At 35.9% G+C, this 19,928-nt stretch overlaps 1 protein-coding gene across 8 annotated transcripts in view; it reads left to right on the top strand.

Annotated features, from left to right (window-relative positions):
• The window catches only part of TBC1D5 (TBC1 domain family member 5), a 553,958-nt gene that overhangs the window by 32,763 nt on the left and 501,267 nt on the right, over nucleotides 1–19,928 (top strand). For 2 of the 8 annotated variants that reach the window (XM_055078797.1, XM_024115163.3), the window contains exon 2: nucleotides 16,498–16,526. The exons of the other annotated variants lie outside the window; for them this stretch is intronic. The gene's annotated coding sequence lies outside the window, so the exon portion shown is untranslated. The remainder of the gene's footprint in view (nucleotides 1–16,497; nucleotides 16,527–19,928) is intronic. 8 annotated transcript variants of the gene reach the window in all.

The following is a 19,928-nucleotide window of genomic DNA, read 5'->3' as shown; positions in this document are numbered from 1 at the left end:
TCAGCAGTGAATTCCACCATTCTGTCTTCCAGGTCAGTTATCCGTTCTTCTGCCTCAGTTATTCTGCTATTGATTCCTTCTAGTGTAGTTTTCATTCTCGATCTTTGCCTCCATTCTTTTCCAAGGTCCTGGATCATCTTCACCATCATTATTCTGAATTCTTTTTCCGAGGTCCTGGATCATCTTCACTACCATTATTCTGAATTCTTTTTCTGGAATTTGCCTATCTCCACTTCATTTAGTTGTTTTTCTGGGGTTTTATCTTCTTCCTTCACCTGGTACATAGCTCTCTGCCTTTTCATCTTGTCTGTCTTTCTGTGAATGTGGTTTTTGTTCTAAAGGCTGCAGGATTTTAGTTCTTCTTGCTTCTGCTGTCTGCCCTCTGGTGGATGAGGCTATCTAAGAGGCTTGTGCAAGTTTCCTGATGGGGGAGACTGGTGGTGGGTAGAGCTGACTGTTGCTCTGGCAGATGTCTTTTTGTTGGTATCTTAGACTTGACGAAAAGTATATTTGGAGAGAAAACGAAATATAAAGAAGATTTTTGCTTTTATGAAAAAAGGAGAACAGTGAAAATAGTGGTCAGCCTTGGTGTTGCAACGAACTGTCACAGAATTAGTGCACTCTGAGCAGCGAGAATGGCCCTACCAAGCGCTTTCCTTGCTTGGAACCACACTCAGCATCAAGCTGCCTTAGCTTTGAACTCTTTGAACATCTGTGCTTTATCTTGATTTATTTTCTGCATCTGTTAGCAAGATGTGTCCTGAGGTAATTGCTTTTTTGCTTTTTGCTGTTTCAGCTTATGAAAGCTTTCATGGGAGTGGGTTGCTTGTGGATAATGGGGGAAACCTGTAGCTTTCTTAATGTCTTTTTTTTGGGTCATTCATTGCAGGTATGTAGGAACACAACTGATTTTTGTGTGTGTTGATGTTATACCCTGCAACTTTGCTGAAATTGTTTATTACCTTTAGTGGCTTTCTTGTGGATTTTTTTAGTTTAAAAAAATGTGTATAGGATCATTTCTTTTGAGAATAGAGATAGTTTTGCTTCTTTCTTTCCAAATTGGATGCTTTTTATTTATTATTTTCTTGTCTAATTGCTCTGGCTAGAACTTCCAGTATATTGCTGAATTTCAGTGGTAAAAATGAGCATCCTAGTCTTTTTCCTGATCTTAGAGGAAAGGAATTGTCTTTCCTATGGAATATGCTGTTAGCTGTGGATTTTTTTGAAGGTGCCCTGTACCATGTTGAGGAAGATCCCTTCAACTTCTAGTTTTCTAAGTGTTTTTATCATGAAAGGGTGGTCTGGGTGCTGATAAATGCATTTTCTGCATCACTTGATATGATTGTGTCCCCCCACCCCGTTCCCATTCTGTTAATGTGTATTACATCAACTGATTTGCTTATGTTGAATCATACTTGAATTCTTGGGGTAAATCCCACTTGGTCATAGTGCATAATCCTTTTAATATGCTGTTGAATTGAGTTTGCTAGAACTTTGTTGAGTATTTTGCATTTATATTCACAAAGGGTATTGGTCTTTAGTTTCTTTTCATGTGATGCTTTTGTCCTTATCAGGGTAATGTTGGTTTCATAGAATGAGTTACGAAGTATTCCCTCCTCTTTAATTTTTTTGGAAGAGTTTGTAAAGAATTGGTGTTAATTCTTTAAATGTTTGGTGTAATTCACCAGTAAAGCCATCTGGTCCTAGACTTTTCTTTGTTGGGAAGTTTTTGATTACTGATTCTACCTCTTTAGTAGTTCAGGTCATTGAAAATTTTCTAGTTCTTCTTGAGTTAGTTTAGGTAATTTGTGTGTTTCTTGGAATCTGTCCATTCATCGAAGTTATCTCATTTGTTGGCCTATTACTGTTCACAGTATTTTCTTATAATCCTTTTTATTTCTCTAAGGTCTGTAGTAATGTTTCCAGTTTCATTTATGATTTTAGTTATTTGTGTCTCTCTTTTTGTTCTTTTTTCTAGCTAAAGGTTTATCACTTTTATTTATCTTTATCAGTTTTATTGCTAAAGTTGTTTAAACAACAACTTCTGGTTTTGTTACTTTTCTGTTATTTTTAAAATTTTATTTGTCTCTGATCTTTATCATTTCCTTCTTTCTGATAGTTTTGGGTTATTTTGCCTTTCTCAGTCCTCAAGTTGTAAAGTTAGGTTATTGATTTGAGATCTTTCTTCTTTTTTTTTTTTTGCGGTATGTGGGCCTCTTACTGTTGTGGCCTCTCCCGTTGCGGAGCACAGGCTCTGGACACGCAGGCTCAGCGGCCATGGCTCACGGGCCTAGCCGCTCTGCAGCATGTGGGATCTTCCCAGACTGGGGCACGAACCCGTGTCTCCTGCATCGGCAGGCGGACTCTCAACCACTGCGCCACCAGGGAAGCCCTGAGATCTTTCTTCTTTTTAATGTAGGTTATTTACAGCTGTAAATATCCATCTGAGCAGTGCCTTCACTGCATTTTGTAAGTTTTGGTATGTTGTGTTTTTGTTATCGTCTTTAATTTGTGATTTATCTTGTGATTTCTTCTTTTATCAATTGGTTGTTTAAGGCTGTATTAATTTCCACATATTTATGGAATTTCCTTTTGTTACTGAGGTCTAGCTTTATTCCATTGTAGAAAGAAAAGACATTTGTGTGATTTCAGTCGTTGTAAATTATTGAGACTTATTTTGTGGCATAACAAGTGGTCTTCCCTGGAGAATGTTCTGTGAGGCCCTGAGATGAATGTGTATTCTGCCCTTCTGTGGAGGGTTCTGTACATGCTTGTTAAGTCTAGTTGGTTTGTAGTGTTGCTCATATCCTCTATTTTCTTATTGGTTTTCTTTCTAGATGTTTTATCCACCATTCAAAGTAGGTGATTGAAGTCTCCAACTATCATTATAGAACGGTTTATTCTTCAATTCTTTTGAATGTTCTCCATTTACATTTAAAGTAATCGGTGATGAAGAAGCACTTACTTCTGCCATTTGTTATTTGTTTTCTATATTTCATATCTTTTTTGCCCCTCATTTCTTCCATTACTGCCTTTTTTTGTGTGTTTAATTGATTTTTGTAGTGAACTGTTTTGATTCTTATCTCATTTCCTGTATTTTTAGTTGTTTTCTTTGTGGTTATCATGAGGATGACTGTTATCCTAAATTTATAAGAATCTAGTTCAGACTGATGCCAATTTAACTGCAATAGCATACAAACTGTGCTTCTGTAACACCTCTGTTTTCCCACCTTTTGTGTTGTTTTTGTCAGAAATTATATCTTTATACATTGCATGCCAGTAACATAAATTTATAAGTTTTAAAATGTATTGGTCTTTTAAATCGTGTAGGAAATAAAAAGTGAGATAACATATCAACAGTGCAATAATAGTGGTCTTTGTATTTGCCCATTGAAGATCTTTATTTCTTCACATGGCTTTCAGTTACTTTCTAGTGTTTTTTCATTTAGACTTAAGGGCTTCCTTTAGCTTTACTTATAGGACAGATTTGGTAGTAATGAAGTCTGTTAGCTTTTGTTTATCTGGGAATGTCTTTATTTCTTCCCTTTTGTTTTTTAGGACAGTTTTGTCAGATAAGAAATTCTTGGCTGACAGTTGAGTTAGGCAGGGTTCTCCTGAAAAACAGAACCAACAGGGTGTATGCATGTGTATGTGTGTGTGTTTAAATAATAAACATATATATTTAGAAAGACATTTATTATAAGGAATTGGCTCATGGAGTTAATGGAGGTTGAGAAGTCCCAAGATCTATAGTTAGTAAGCTGGAGATGGAAGAGAGTCAATAATGTAGTTCCAGTCTGAGTCTGAAGGCCTGAGAACCAGGAGAACCAGTCATCTAAGTTGCAGTTCTGAAAGCTGGCAAGTTTGAGGTCTAAGAGCCATTGTTTAAGTTTGAATCCAAAGGCAGGAAAAGATTGAAGTCCCAGCTCAAAGCAGTCAGGCAGGAGGAGTTTCTTCTCACTTAGCCTTTTTGCTCCATTTAGGTCTTCAGTTGACTGGATGAGGCCTACCCACATTTATGGAGGGAGTCTGTTTTACTCAGGCAACCAATTCAAATATTAACCTCAGCCAGAAAACCCAGAACAATGTTTGACCAAACGTCTGGGCACCCTAGAGCCCAGTCAAGTTGACACATAAAATGAACCATTACAAGTTTCTTTCTTCTCCTTCCTCCCTCCCTCCCCTCCCTCCCATCCATCCCTCCTTCCCTCCCTCCCTCCTTCTCTCCCATCCCTCCCTCCCTCCCTCCCCTTCCCTCCATCCCTCCCTCCCTTCCCTCCCTCCTTCTCTCCCTTCCTCCCTCCCTCCCTTCCTTCTTTTCTTCCTTCTTTTATTGAAGTATAGCTGATATACAATGTTGTATTAATTTCTGCTGTACAGCAAAGTGATTCAGTTATACATATATACATTCTTTTTTTAAAATATTCTTTTCCATTATGGTTTATCACAGGATATTGAATAAGTTCTCTGTGCTGTACAGTAGGACCTTGTTGTTTATCCAGTCTATATTTAATTATATTTGCTAACCCTGGTTTTTCTTTCAGTACTTCAACATCTCATCTGACTGCCTTCTGGCCTCCTTGGTTTCTGATGAGAAATCAGCTTTTTGTCTTATTGAGGATTCCCTGTACATGACGAGTCATTTCTCTCATGCTACTTTCAAGCTTCTCTCTCTATCTTTGAGTGTCAACAGTTTGATTATAATGGGTCTCTGAGTTTATCCAACTTAGAGTTTATGGAGCATCTTGGATTTGTGGATTCATGGAATTCATCTAATTTGGGAAGACTTTTGACCTCTTTTAAATACTCTTCCTGTCCCTTTACTTCGCTCTTCTTTCCTTGGGACACCCCTAATATCTGTGTTGGTCAGCTTGATCGTGTCCCACTAGGTCTCTCAGGCTCTGTTTAATTTCATACTTTTCCTCTTTGCCTCAGACTCAATAATTTCAAATGTCCTATCTTTAAGTTCACTGATTCTTCTGCCTGCTGAAATTGCTCTTGAACCACTCTAGTGCTTTTGTTTCATTGCAGTTACTGTGCTTTTCAGCTTCAGAATTTCTGTTTGGTTCCTTTTTATAATTTCTATCTCTTTATTGATACTCTAATTTTGTTGATGCATTGTTTTTTTCTTTTTCATGTTTCATGTTTTCTTAAAGCTTTTTGAGCATATTTAAGACTTGTTTTAAAGCCTTTGCCTATTAAGCATGATGTCTGGACTTCCTCAGGGACATTACAGTAAATTTATTTTTTTTCTTTGAATGGGAAGTACTTTCCTGTCTCTTTTTATGCCTTGTGATTTTTTTTTGTTGACAACTAGACATGAATATTATAATGTGATAACTCTGTAAGTCATATTCTCCCCCTTCCTAAGGGTCTGATTTGTTTCTCTGATTGTTGAAGAATGTAATAGTCTATTTGTTTAGTGATTTTCCAAAACCAATTTTTGCAAAGACTTTAGTCCTTGTCATGTGTAGTCAGTAAATTTTCTGTTCCTTAGCTTGTGTTCAGCTAGTATTTTGACAGAGATTACCTTAAGTGCCAGGAGCTGAAACAAAAACAGAAACAAAAAAATCCTAAACAAACAAATAGAAGAATACCTCTCCCAGGCTTTGTAGATTGGCCCTGTGCTGGGGCAGTCCTTTAACACTTAGCCAGGCTTGCAGGTAGCTTGGTGATCAATCCAAGGTGGATGCTTAGAGTTCTCTCAGGTATTTTTCTCAGCATGCATCTTGCTGTGAGAATGCATATTGTTTTCTAAATTCCTCTCTCTACTCCTAATTTGTCAAAAAAGTTCTCTCCAACTTTGCTCCTGCTCTTAAGTGATCTGTTATATGTTTAGACAGTAATCTTTTGTCCCAGGCATCTTTAGTTGTTAGTTCTGCTCTGTGTGTTTTCCAATGACCGCTACTTTTCTAGCTTGAGTTCCACGTTAGGTGAAAAAGAGCTGAGCGCCTTGCATCAGTCCTTCAGGTGGCCCCCCAGACAGGTTAGAACAGATAAACACACTAATTTGTGAATAACGTCTGTTCTGCTCTCCCTAGAACCAGCCCCACACTGCAAATACAGGTTAAGGCTGCCACTGTGCCACAGAAGGGATGGGGCTAGGGCATGTTAAAACACCACAGAGCTTTCCTATGGTTTTGAAATTGCCTTTTTCTCGATTCAGTGTTTGTTTGGCTGTTCTCCATAGTTTTAAATCTTTTTTTCTTCTTTCTTTTTTTCTGGTCGTGCTGCGCCACTTGCGGGATGTTGGGTCCCTGAACAGGGATGTCCAATTTATTTTTTCTTTTGTTACTTGTGATTTTGGTGTCATAGCTATGTACTCTATATTTAAGGAGCGGGCAGAGAAAAATGAGTGAGTAGGGAAACTAAGAGGTCAGAAAAGAACCAGGAGAGGATTTTCTCAGATAAATCGAGAGAGAGGTTTAAGTCAAGGGTAGTTAATTACATCATATACTGCAAGTGGAGTTTAATGAAGAACGAGAGCTAAACGAGAGCTATAGGAGAAGGATAAAAGGTACTATGTCAACCATGGCTTTTGGCACTGGAAATGGAGGGTGGGGTATATAGCCATTGATAAGCTGGTATCTGCTATAAGAATGACCATTGGGTACTTTATTTACATGTTTCACTTTTGAATGCTGATGACAGGAGTCAGCGAGTTGTGGTGTAGAGTGATGGTGAGGTTTCTCATAGTTGCTCTCTATTATACTCGTCACTGTTTTCCCTTGGTGGTTGTTGTAGATGTTTTCTGTGATACCTGCTCAGCGTAGGCCCACCTTGTCTGAGAAGTGATAACTCCATTTCAGGAGTGGGCCTCTGCAGCTGCGTTTGTAAGTGGGACCCTCACATTCCCAATACATTGCTGTTGGGCCCATGGGTGGACCTCTGTGCTAAACTGAGCTAAGCAGTTTTTCAACAATTTGGAATTGTTGGAAGGCAAAGATGCTGGTTGGATTCTGCTGGGCTTTTCTTCTAGAAAGATGTGTAAAACTGGGGCTGGGGCAACCATGGTTAGCCCATGGTCAGGGAGAAACTGGAAGAGGGGACTGGCGTGTGGAGAGCAAAATGAAGCCCACTGCCAGGGACAGACTGACTCACTTTGAGAGACAATGTGATCCCAGGGAGATAGAATAGCTTCAGTTCTTAGCAGTTTTGTACTTCCTGATTTCCAGCCCCCACTTATAGTTCCTGTTCATCACTTCTGTGGGATACCTTTATTTCTTTTTAATGTGAGTTTTCATGTGGGGCTAAGTGCCTTTGTATAGGTTTCTCTTGTTGGCACCCAGAGAACCTTGTCTAAGACAGTGGCACATTGATATGAGAATGTCTACTGAGGAAAGAGAAGGGAGGAAGAAGACAGTTTCCTATGAGATGCTTATATAATTTTAACCTGTGATGCTGGGCAGTGACAGAATGGTGATGATTATTTTTAATGTGGATTTGAGTACTTACCTGTGATCCAGATTTAATTAAGCATGCATTTTACATTGTTTATGTTCCTTGGTACTGGCTTTTTTTTTTTTTTTTCCCCTTTGGCCACGCTGCATGGCTTGTGGGGGTCTTAGCTCCTTGACCAGGGATCGAACCTGCGCCCTTGGCTGTGAAAGTGTGGAGTCCTGACCACTGGACTGCCAGGAAATTACCGTTTCTGGCTTTCTAATTTTAATAACTTGTCTTTGCAAATAATGTAGCCTTATCTGTGAAACTGAACATGCAAGTAACCTGTGACACAGTTCTTCTTCTGGTTATGTTAGAAAACCTCTTGGATGTGTGCACCAGGAGACGTGTTCAGAAATGTTTTGTAGAAGCATCATTTGTAACAGCAAAAACCTGGAAATACTGAGATGTACATTGGTGGTAGAAAGGATGAATAAGATGTAGCATATTCATACATTGAAGCATTATATAGTATTGCAAATGAGTGACTTTCAGCCACATGCTTGTCTTAGAAACAATATTTAGTGAAAACATATTTAGTGTTTCTTCATAGAAAAAATACACATAGTATGATACTGTTTTTAATGAGAGACTTCAAAACAAATTAAAAACTAAACATATTGTTTAATTATGCATAAATAATAGTATAAAAATGTTAAGAAAGAGTAAGTGTATGATTAAAGAAAAATGTAGGATAGTGATTTCCTATGTAGGACGTGGGGCGGAAGGTTGGAATAGGAGAGGAACACACCGGGAGCTTAAAGAAATTGGTAATATTTTACTTCTTAGGTTTAGAGATGAATTTATTATACCCATTTTGTTATTGTGCTTTATAATATGTATTATGTGTATTCTTTTATGCATAGCAAATACTTCTGATACAACGTTAAGAACTTTTATAAATTTGGTATAAAAATACTTTCATTTTTACTTAAAAATAAAACCCACAGGACAAAACTCAGCATTTCTAAAACTGAAATAATCATGTCTTTTAAAAAACATTGTTTTCTCCAGACTTCTCTCTTTATTTGCCTCATGCTACCTTCTCAGACCCAGAATCTTAGGGTTCCTTTTGACTTCTTTATCCTCAGATTAATTTAATAATGTTAAGTACTAGTGATATAGTAATAAACAAGGCTTATAATAAGTATTTTCTGAACAAATAAATGAGTGAAGCAGTCTTTCTCTTTTTCTCTCTTGTAACATCATCATTCAACAAGTTCTATCTATTCTTATCAATTATATCTAGGTTAATCTGTGTTTTCTGTTTTTAGGGTCTCCAGCTGGATTTCAGGCCCTTACATGCCTGCATGGTCTCCCACCTGACTTTCCTGTCTGTAGTCTTCCTTCTACTTAATTGTTCTTAACTGATACAGGATTAATCTTCCTAAAACATTGATTTGATCATTTTTACGCAGTTCCTTGGAAACTTTAATAATAAAGTGTTGAGGTACATATTCTTTAGCTTGGGCACCAGGCCTCCACAGTTTGGTTTTAACCAAGGCCCATTCTCACTATTCCTTTTTTGGGGGAACAGATACCTCTCTTACTGGCTGCTAAGCCTTGGGGCGTGGGGATGAGAGGTGGCGAGGTAGCCTGCCTGGATGTTCTTATTCTTCATGCTGTTATAGCCTTCAAATTCCCTCTAGCTTCAAATATCAAATAACTGTATTTGGACCACTCTCAGATAAACACTTGTATTTTGCAGCAATTGTACTAGATTCTTCTTTTTAAAAGTTTAATTAAGATTATTTTGTTTTCTGTCTTTTTGTTTTCTGTCTTGTATTATTCTTAGGTTTTGGTCTACTTTCTGGTTTTCTAGTCTGGTTTTGCTTGGAATCATTATCAGTGGAATCATTATCATTTTAGTGTGCAGCTGTCTTAGACAAGGTTCTCTGGATGCCGATAATAGAAATCTATACGAGATTGCTTAGCTCCAAGGAGAATTTTTATTAAAAAGCAACAAAGGGTGGATTAAAGACTTGAATGTAAGACCTGAAGAAAACATAGGTGGTAAACTCCTTAACATCAGTCTTGGCAATGATTTTTTGGATTTCACACCAAAAGCAAAGGCAACAAAAGCAAAAATAAACAAGTGGGACTACATCAAACTAGAATGCTTCTATATAGTGAAGGAAGCCATCAACAAAATGAAAGGGCAACCTACCGAAAGGGAGGAGATATTTCCAAATCATAATTCTGATAAGGGAATAATATCTAGAATACGTAAAGAATTTCTACAACAACAGCAACAAACAACCTGATTAAAAAATGGGCAGAGGATCTGAATAGACATTTTCCTGAAGAAGACATACAGTTGGCCGACAGGTACATGAAAAGATACTCAATATCATTAATAATCAGGGAAATGCAAATCAAAACTTCAGTGAAATATCACATGAAGTGGAATAAGTCAGACAGAGAAAGACAAATACTGTATGATCTCACATGTGGACTCGTAAGACAGAGAACATACTGGTTTTTGCCAGAGGTGAGGGTGGGCAAAATGGGTGAAGGGAGTCAAAAGGGACAAACATCTAGTTATAAAGTAAACAAGTCATGGGGATGTGAATTACAGCATGGCAACTGTAGTTAATAATACCGTATTGCATATTTGAGAGTTGATAAGAGAGTAAATCTTAAAAGTTGTCAACACGAGAAAAAAAATTCTGTAACTTTATAGTGATGATGTTAACTAGACTTGTTGTGTTGATCCAGTTTCACAGTATATACAAATTTTGAGTCATTATGTTGTACACTTGAAACTAATATATGTCAGTTATACCTCAGTTAAAAAAAAAAGATAACAAAGGTATCTCATAGAACTGATGAGCAGGAACTACAGTTGATCTTTTTAGGGCGCTGGAAATCAGGAACTACAAAATCCAGTCTAATTTCTGTGGATTTGGTATGGGATGGGGAGGCTAGAATGTATAGTCCACCATCGTGCTTTATTCTGATTCCAGTTTAAGAATCAATTTGCTCAATAGATTCTTTTACAGATAGGGAGTTTGGTAATAGATATTTTTCCATCATTACTGTCCTAAGTATATCTCTAGCCTAATTTTATATTTAGAGACTAGCAATTTAGAAGTGCAAGAGTTATGAACCTTCTATAAGTGATGACATCAATTAAAATACTTCAAGTGAGTTATTTAAAGCTCTTTGTATGATCTTGAAAGTTTGAAGAAATGTGAACCAAGCATAATTTTGAAGTAAACTTGGCCTTTTATGGAGAGAAGTGTAACTATTTTTATGTATTCATTGTTTATTTAGTTTATTTGTATAGTTATGGAGATGTATTGACTACCATTAAGCACTGTTTGTGCTTAATTCACAAAATTATCATCATCATAAAGAACTCCCAACAACTGTTTGTTTTACCTGATTTTTGTGTATTAAAATTTATAGAAATAATTGGGCGTTGAGCAGGAAAATGAAATATTTCTCCTATTTAGACATTTCATTGCATTGGTTTTTTTTTTATTGTTGTAAAAGTATTTGATTACAGTAGTTTAATCTTTTCAGTAACTATCCAAGGAATTGAATTTAGGTGTCTGAGCGATTTTAGGAACTTTACCCATAAAATATACTTTAAAATCTTAACTGAATTCCCTGGTGGTCCAGTGGTTAGGACTCCGTGCTTCCACTGAAGGGGGCATGGATTTGATCCCTGGTCCAGGAACTAAGATCCTGCGTGCCTCGGCACAGCCAAAAAAAAAAAAAAGATTAAAAAAAAATCTTAACTAACATTTTCCGAGTAAGTTATACTTAACTATAAAAATTTGAATAAATGTTATTGAAGAGAGAAAATGGATATAATGTCATAGCCAGTATATTCTTTTCAGAACACAATGATCAATTTGCATATGTGATAAAATATATTGGCAGTAAAACGAAGTGGAGATAGTGCGTGGCCTGTAATTTTTTTCGTGAAGTGTTATAAAAGTAAGTGTCTCAAATACAGTGTAATTATAAGTTATAATAACTATTCATGATATCTTTGAATTTAAATTATGTCAAATTAAATAACTTAGATTGAAACTGCATTTATAATTATATAGAAGTTCATAATTTTTAGACAAAAAGCATTTACCAAAAATTATTCCAAAGTTTAGAAAACTGAGTAATTTAAATTTAAAAACTTAAAATAACCCTTAGTTAATGATTTTTATTTACCTTTGTTAAAGAGGACTTATATGCAAAAATAATAATCTCTATCTCTTTAAATGTAAATGTCAATCCAATGAAAAGGTGACTGAAAATTAATGACTTTATTTAAAAAAGTGAAGTTCTTAAAATTTTAGATTAGATCTAATTTTTTTGTTAAAGGATTTTATACAAATTATAAGAATAGCTTAATTATAAAAATCATAAAGAGAATTTTAATTCAGAATATTTAATTTAAGATAATTTAAGCTCAAATATATAATTATGAAGTTATGACTCCTAACTATATAGAATTTGAAATAAGTCATATAACCTTTCTAGATATTTTTCATAATTAGGTGAAAACAAGGCATGAACTATCTCCATTTGATTTTCTTGCCAATACTTGCAATTTATTTCTAGAGCTATTCCTTAATTGCTGAAAAAGAGTTGGTCTGTCACATGGTTACCCATTATTTTTCTACAGTATAATATGTAATAAATTTTAAGGATGCATATTCAAGAAATAAATGTTGGTTAAAAAGGTTTTTTTTATTATGTAGGTTTCAGGTGTACAGCATTGTAATTCAACATCTCTATACACCACAAAGTGGTCACTACCGCAAGTTTGGTTTACCATCCATCACCATCTGTTTGACTCTCTTCATTTGTTTTGCTCACCCCCAACCGCCTTCTGGTAACCACTCATCTTTGTCTCTATAGGTTTGTTGTTTTATTTTGTTTGTTAACTTTTTTTTTTTTTAACATTCCACATATGAGTAAAATCCTACGGTATTTGTCTTTTTCCCTCTGACTTATTTCACTTAGCACAATACTCTTAAGGTCGGTCCATCCATGTTGTCACAAATGGCAGGATTTCATTCTTTTTTATGGCCGAGTAGTATTCCCGTGTGTTTGTGTTTGTGTGTGTGTGACATCTTTATCCATTCATCTGTAGATGGACATTTAGGTTGTTTTCATATCTTGGCTGTTGTAAAAAATGCTGCAGTGAACATAAGGGTGCACATATCTTTCTGAATTAGTGTTTTCTTGTTCTTCAGATAAATACCCAGAAAAGGAATAGCTGGCTCATATGGTAGTTCTATTCTTAATTTTTTGAGGAAACTACATACTGTTTTCCATAGTGGCTGCACCAATTTATAGTCCCACAAACAGTGTATGAGGGTTTCCTTTTCTCCATATCCTCTCCAACATTTATTTTTTTGATAATAGCCATTGTAACAGGTGTGAGGTGATAGCTCATTGAGGTTTTGGTTTGCGTTTCTCTAATAATCAGTGATGTTGAACATTTTCACATACCTGTTGGCCATCTATATGTCTTCTTTAGAAAAATGTCTGTTCAGATCCTTTGCCTGTTTGTTAATCGGGTTGTTTGTTTTTTTCTATTTTTGCTTTTTGTTTTTTTGGCCTTGCCATGCAGCATGTGGCATCTTAATCTCCTGACCAAGGATCCAACCTGTGCCCCCTGCAGTGGAAACTCGGAATCCTAACCACTGGACCACCAGGGAGCTCCCCAGGTTGTTTGTTTTTGTTGTATGAGTTCTTTATGTATTTTAGATATTATCCCCTTATCAGAAATATGATTTGGAAATATCTCCTCCCATTCGATAGGTTGCCTTTTTGTTTTTATGATGGTTTCCTTCACTGTGCAGAAGCTTTTTAGTTTGATATAATCCAAAAAGCTTTAAAAGAGCAGCTTACTAATAGTGTATGTGTGTTTGTTTGTGTGTGTGTGTAAAGGTAGAGTTGATTCTTTGGTGGATTCAGTGTTTATGGAAAATAGTAGCTGATTAAACCTAGAAACTTATTAGAATTAGCTTTCCTTCAGATATAAAATATACGCTCCTCTAACAAAGGTATGAGGTTCTGGTTTGAGCAGAAGGGTAAGATCCTTTGTCCCCTTTGTAGTGCTGGATATGTGAATAAGTAGTATAAACATGGTGTGTTCTTTTCAAGTTGAATTTTAGTGGGATATTGTGTAATGGGAAAGAATTAACACAATTATTTAAAAATAATACTCAGTGCCAAAGAAAATTAATGGTTATTGTTAACAATTTTGGGTTCCATTCCCAGACCTCCATTGGGAGGTCATTTCTATTAGGGTACTTATTAGGGAGATTTCAGTGGGAAAATTTGTGATTCTGTGACTTTGGATGTTAATCTCTAGGTATCAGTTATTTCAGTCATTAGTGTTTCCCTGCAGTAAGCTCAAGTCCTCTTTTGACAGATATAGAAGTAAATTGCAAGCCTTTATTTCCTCCCAATTTTAGCTATTTGCAAATGTTTATGATAATGAATTTTGGCTTTGTGACTTGTTTTTATGGATGAAATAAAAAATCTTTGTAGTTTGCCTTTAAAATATATTCTTAAAGAAAGTGCATTAATTTTTAGTGTTATCTTACTTGAAAATTTGCTTACTTACTCACTTTCATGTTTTAAGTAGAGATCAGGAAGTACCAGTGAAAAGCTTACAATTATGGGAACATTTTCTATTCACAGATGTGTGTATGTATGTAGGTATTTTTTTTTTTTTTTTTTTTTTTTTTTTGTGGTACGCGGGCCTCTCACTGTTGTGGTCTCTCCCGTTGCGGAGCACAGGCTCCGGACATGCAGGCTCAGCGGCCATGGCTCACGGGCCCAGCTGCTCCGCGGCATGCGGGATCCTCCCGGACCGGGGCACGAGCCCGTGTCCCCTCTCAACCACTCTCAACCACTGCGCCACCAGGGAAGCCCGTAGGTATGTTTTTAAAACCTGCTTTTTTCCTCTCTACAAAGAAGACTTGAAGCAGCCAAGGAGAATACAAACAAATGTGGTTATGAATAACTTTAAATAAAAACTCAAAAGTCACTGTGGGATATTTAATTTTTCTTCTTCTTTATATTGGAACGGATTGGTGGTTGGTTAAACTTGGTGTGAGCTGTCAAAATTTTAAATTATAAGGCTAAATATTCTCATAGCCTGATGTTTGTGTCTGGCTGAAATAATGCATTTAAAAAAATAAACTTCACTGTAAATTTCCAGCTTAAATCCATTTTTATTGTAAATTACCAAGTTAAAATATTTTGTGTCTTTTATCTGCTCATGCATTAACTTTGAATCAATATAGCTGTGGAATTGTTTGGGGAAGAATTTCTTTTTTCCTTTTTTTCTAAAGGATGGTCCAGAGATATTCTTTCAAATTTAAGGTCAGCAGACATAGTGAATGAGGATGGGCAGAAGGACGTTTGTTTTTTAAATTTATTTATTTATTTATATATTTGGCTGCATTGGATCTTCGTTGCTGCATGTGGGCTTTCTCTAGTTGCGGCGAGTGGGGGCCACTCTGTTGCGGTGCGTGGGCTTCTCATTACGGTGGCTTCCCTTGTTGCGGAGTACGAGCTCTAGGCACGCAGGCTTCAGTAGTTGTGGTGTGCGGGCTCAGCAGTTGTGGTTCACGGGCTCTAGAGCGCAGGCTCAGTAGTTGTGGTGCATGGACTTAGTTGCTCTGCAGCATGTGGGATCTTCTTGGACCAGAGCTCGAACCGGTGTCCCCTGCATTCGCAGGCGGATTCTTAACCACTGCGCCACCAGGGAAGCCCCCAGGGAAGAATTTCTTATTTGGACCTTGCCCCTGAGATTTTCAAAATGGCTTGAATTTTTGATTCTTCATGGTTAAGTATGGATGACAATTTTTGCCTTGCTCAGCCTTTACTTACTTTTATCTGATCAAGTTTTAATCACTCAGCCCAGTTTTTTCCCATTTAAATTCCTTTCCCATAGCCCATAGAGGTAGCACCATATGAATCTTACTCAGATCCAATAAGCAGTTAAATATCTTGCTTAATTGTTTGAATTTGGTGGCACTGAATCAAATAGGTTAATACATCATTTCATTTAGTTTATTTGCTATGTATGCCTAATGATTGTCCTTTCAGTTTCATGTGATGGGGACTGATGGTAAGAGGCAGCTGTTGATTGGATTTTGGGTATCTTTTTATATTGTCGTATTCAATTTACATATTTTTTCTTGTATATTTTTGATGCTGTTCACTGTGTTCTTTCACTTTCTAAGCTTTTAGCTATTATTATATCTGTTCTATAAAACCCATAAGGGTATTGTGATGCTTCAAATAGATGTGTGTCAAATATTTGAAAAGTGACCAAACGTTTATACAGATGTTAGTTATGATTCTTTCTCAGGAGGTGTGATGCCATAATTTCTGTTTTGCCAAGTAGGTGTGAATTTATATTTGATTCCTGCTAGATGTCTGAGCAGGGTCTTTTAAATGAACTGCATTTAGAAATAAAAGAATCTGTCGTGGTTAGAGGATTTAATAGGTAAAGTATGCTGAAGTATTATGTAGCTCACTTCCCATTGAAAGGAACAGTTAATGGAATTGGAATCCTGTTCATTTCAGTACAATTGAAAATATATTCAGTCTCTGCTAATAAAAGTTTGGGATTTTTTTTCATACAGTTACACATTAAAAATAACTAATAAACTAGATACAATTTGGGCAGTATGGACAGAGTGTTTCTACTGAGAGGAAATCACTAGCTCTTGAAACTTGGTCTCTAACTTTATTTACTAAGTCCACTTGTCTCTATTTTTGTTTATTTAGAGTACATCTAGAGCTTGAGTTCTTAGATTTTTTAAAAAATGAAAGAAAATGCTGGTTTGGAATTGTGTTGCAGTGATTGTGGTGGGTGTAGCCTCTACACTGATAAGGAGTTATCCAGGTGTTTACCTGTATCTTTACTTTCTGTTTTTTTTTCTTGCATCTTGGATTGTCCATCTGCATCTTCATTTAGTATGGAAAATTTTCAACCATCATCTATTTGAATATCATCTATACTGTCTTTTGTCTTTTGTATTCTTTTCTAATTTCGATCTGTTTGTGTTTTAGATTGTTGCTGCTCAAAGTGTGGTCCTCAGGTCAGTACTGGTCTGCAAACTGATATTATTGGTCTGTAATGAACCAAGACAAATTCAAAGTAAACATTTAGAAGCTTTTAATAGCAACTTGATATTATCATGACATCTAAGCACATGATTTTTCAAAAAGAAATTCACGTTTACTCTATTTTATAGAAGTTTTTGTCTGCAGTAGATCGGCCATTTAAAAAATGGTCCTTCATCACCGATAGTTCCAAAAGTATATATTTTGTTAGACCTTCTTATTCTATTCTTTGTATCTCTTAACTGCTCTTACATATTTTATTTTCTTTCTTTTTCTGAACTGCATTTTAGATAGGTTTTAAAAGTCTTTCCATTTCCTAATTCTCTGTTTGTACTGACTCTGTTTAAACTTTTACACTGAATTAAAAATTTTACCTATGTTTTTTATTTCTTGAGGTTTTATTTAATTCACACACATATTTTAAGCATTTCTATTACTTGAAACATCCTTATTGTATAATCTTTCCAATAATTGAAATACATATACTCTAATTCTGCCATCTCTTGTTTATGTTGGCCCTCATTCATTGTGTCTGTTTTGTGATTTTTTTTTTAATTGAGTAGAGTTTTTTGGAAAGTTGTTGGATTCTTTGAGGTCTGGATTGAAGTTATTTTCTTTCACTGAGAATTTACCTATGCTTCCCCCAGGTGACTAGGGATACTGACAGTTTAAGAGCACTTTAAATAGATCTTCACATGAGATTTATTGGATTATGCAAGTAGTGTGAATTTAGTCTCAGAACCTTTGTGAAGTTTCCCCTTTGTGATTACAGTGTCAAGAGAATAGATAAAACATGCTTGAAATGACAAAATTATAGAGATGGAACATAGGTTAGTGGTTGCCAGGGGTTAGGGATGGTGCTTTTGATAGACTTTTTAGGGTCCATCTCCTGAGCCTCGTGTAGGCATTAAGATGTAAAATCAGTTTCAACAGGTTTAGGTACATACTCTCAGAATGAAAGCTGGTTTCCTAGGTTTGCTTATTCTACTTTCATTGTGTTTACAGCTTATGTGGATATGGTACTTTCTTGCTAGCTAAGCAATTCATTAAAACAGATTTTCCCACTAACTTTAAAAAGTTGTATCTAGAAGTATCAAGGTATCTAGTCTGCCATACTGCTGGAAATCAGTGTCCCCATCTGTCTACAGTTTAGTCTTATGAAGTATGTTGTTATTTTTGCCTGTGCTCTCTTGTATTTTTGTTAAACTATTTTATCTCTTTGGTTCATCAGACTTCTTGTCCAGACCCATTACAATCTATATCCAGTTATGTTTTCTCCTTGGTTTCCCACTGTTCCTTCACTGGTGATATTATGGTTTATTAAAGACATCATGTGTTGTAGCTGCCATTCTTTCACTCGTGTCATTCTATCCTGTTTAAATGCTATCTCTCCTTTTGACTCCAGCCGCTGCTTCTAGCACTGTTGACATTTTGGGCTGGATAATTCATTTTGTGGGGTGCTCTCTTGTGCATTGTAGGATGTTAGCAGCTTCCCTGGCCTCTACTCACCAGGTACAAATAGTACCTCCCATTTTCTAACAGTTAAAAGTGTTTCCAGATGTTGCCAAATGTCCTTTGGGGGCACCACCTCCCGTGGTTGAGAACCACCGTTCTACCTCTGTATGAACTTGGCCTCGGTTGAAGAGCCTTCTTTGAAGATTCCTGCCTGTGGCTTTTACCTTCTGGATTTTCTGTAGTACATATTGTCTGGATTGTACACTTGTCCCTGTTACATTTGGTTGTGAATTTCTTTCTCTCTCTCCCTCCCTGCCCTCTGTGTGTGTGTGTCTGTGTGTGTGTGTGTGTGTGTATGTGTGTGTTTGTGTATTTGAGTCTGTGTCTTTCATATTTTCCTCAAGTTCTAGAGGGTGGGGACCATGTATTTTACCTTTTTATTGGTTTGCAATTTTGGTCAACTCCATATACTTGTTAGTAGTTTTAAATATATCAATTTCTTGCTTTTTCCTTATTTTTTCATTTTTTCATATGGTAGTAATGGGGGTTTAGGAAATTGAATCATTCTAGAAAATGTGGAGAACTTTGAGGCATTCTAAATTGAGACTTTACTAATGGTAATGTTGAGACTTGCAGACAATAGAATTAATACCAATGTAACAATAGTGTGTATACTCAGTAATAACTCTGGAAAATTCAAGACAATGCAAGATAGTTACAAAGATATAAGAAAGATATAATTTCTGTTAGATAGATCCATTATAGAAGTAACCAGAAAAATGTACAGTAGAGTAGCATTAAGAAAAATAGACTCAGAAATATGGAAAATGGAAGGATTTGTAGAAGCATGAAGTATGAATGATTAGTTCTACAGAATGAGATGAGCAAAGTAATCAGTATGTCAGGGTAAATTGTTAGGAATGATGGATGTAGCATCTGGTTAGGAGTGAGTTGTGTAAAGCTGATAAATGTGATATGTGAATGTTAGTAAGTTGAAAACAAGTTGGGCATAGAGAGGTTAGCTTCTTACTATCAACTCAGGAGGAACATGTATATTTTGCCCCAGTTGGGAAAGATACAGCACAGCTATAGATCCCCCCCCCTTTTTTTAAATTATCACCAAGTTCCAAGTAACAAAATAAATTAAAGCTTGAATCTAATTACCTTAATAAGGTGCTTTTCCTCATCTAGGCCAAAATCTTCATGAAAAAAATCATAAGCATAATATGTTTTCATTGTAGAAGAATTAGAAGGCAATGAAAGGTATGGGGAAAATGAAAGTTGCTTCCCAAAGCCTAAACCACTATTATCATTTAATTCTGTTCTCTTGATTTTTATATGGTCTCAGTTTCTCTCTAGATATAGATATAAAATGTGCTTGTATATAGATATCAGTGTATACTGTGTGTATATGTGTATGTTTGTAAGTATGTATATTTATTTAAAATAGGGATTATTTTATATGTAATGTGTTATAGCCTATTCTTTTTCATATAATATTATGAACATTTTTCCATATCTTTAAAAATTTTTTGAAGTGATATTTAGTGTCTACATAGCTTTCTGTTCTGAGATTATCCCCAAATTTATTTAACCATACACCTATTGTTAAACATTTAGATTTTCTTCCATAAATATATATACACACACATATACACATGAACATACATGTACACATAGTTTTTTTTTTCCAGGTCTTTTTTTAAAAAAAATTTTTTTATTGGAGTATATTGCTTTATAATGTTGTGTTAGTTTCTGCTGTGCAATGAAGTGAATCAGCTATATGTATATATATATATATATATATATATATATATATATATATATATATATATATTCCCTCCCTCTTGGACCTCCCTCCCACGCCCACCCCCATCCCACCCATCTAGGTCATCCCAGAGCACCGAGCTGAGCTTCCTGTG

The sequence above is a fragment of the Physeter macrocephalus genome, chromosome 1 (genome assembly GCF_002837175.3).
Source record: "Physeter macrocephalus isolate SW-GA chromosome 1, ASM283717v5, whole genome shotgun sequence".
Classification (NCBI taxonomy): domain Eukaryota; kingdom Metazoa; phylum Chordata; class Mammalia; order Artiodactyla; family Physeteridae; genus Physeter; species Physeter macrocephalus.
This window is presented reverse-complemented; position numbering and strand designations above follow the sequence as displayed.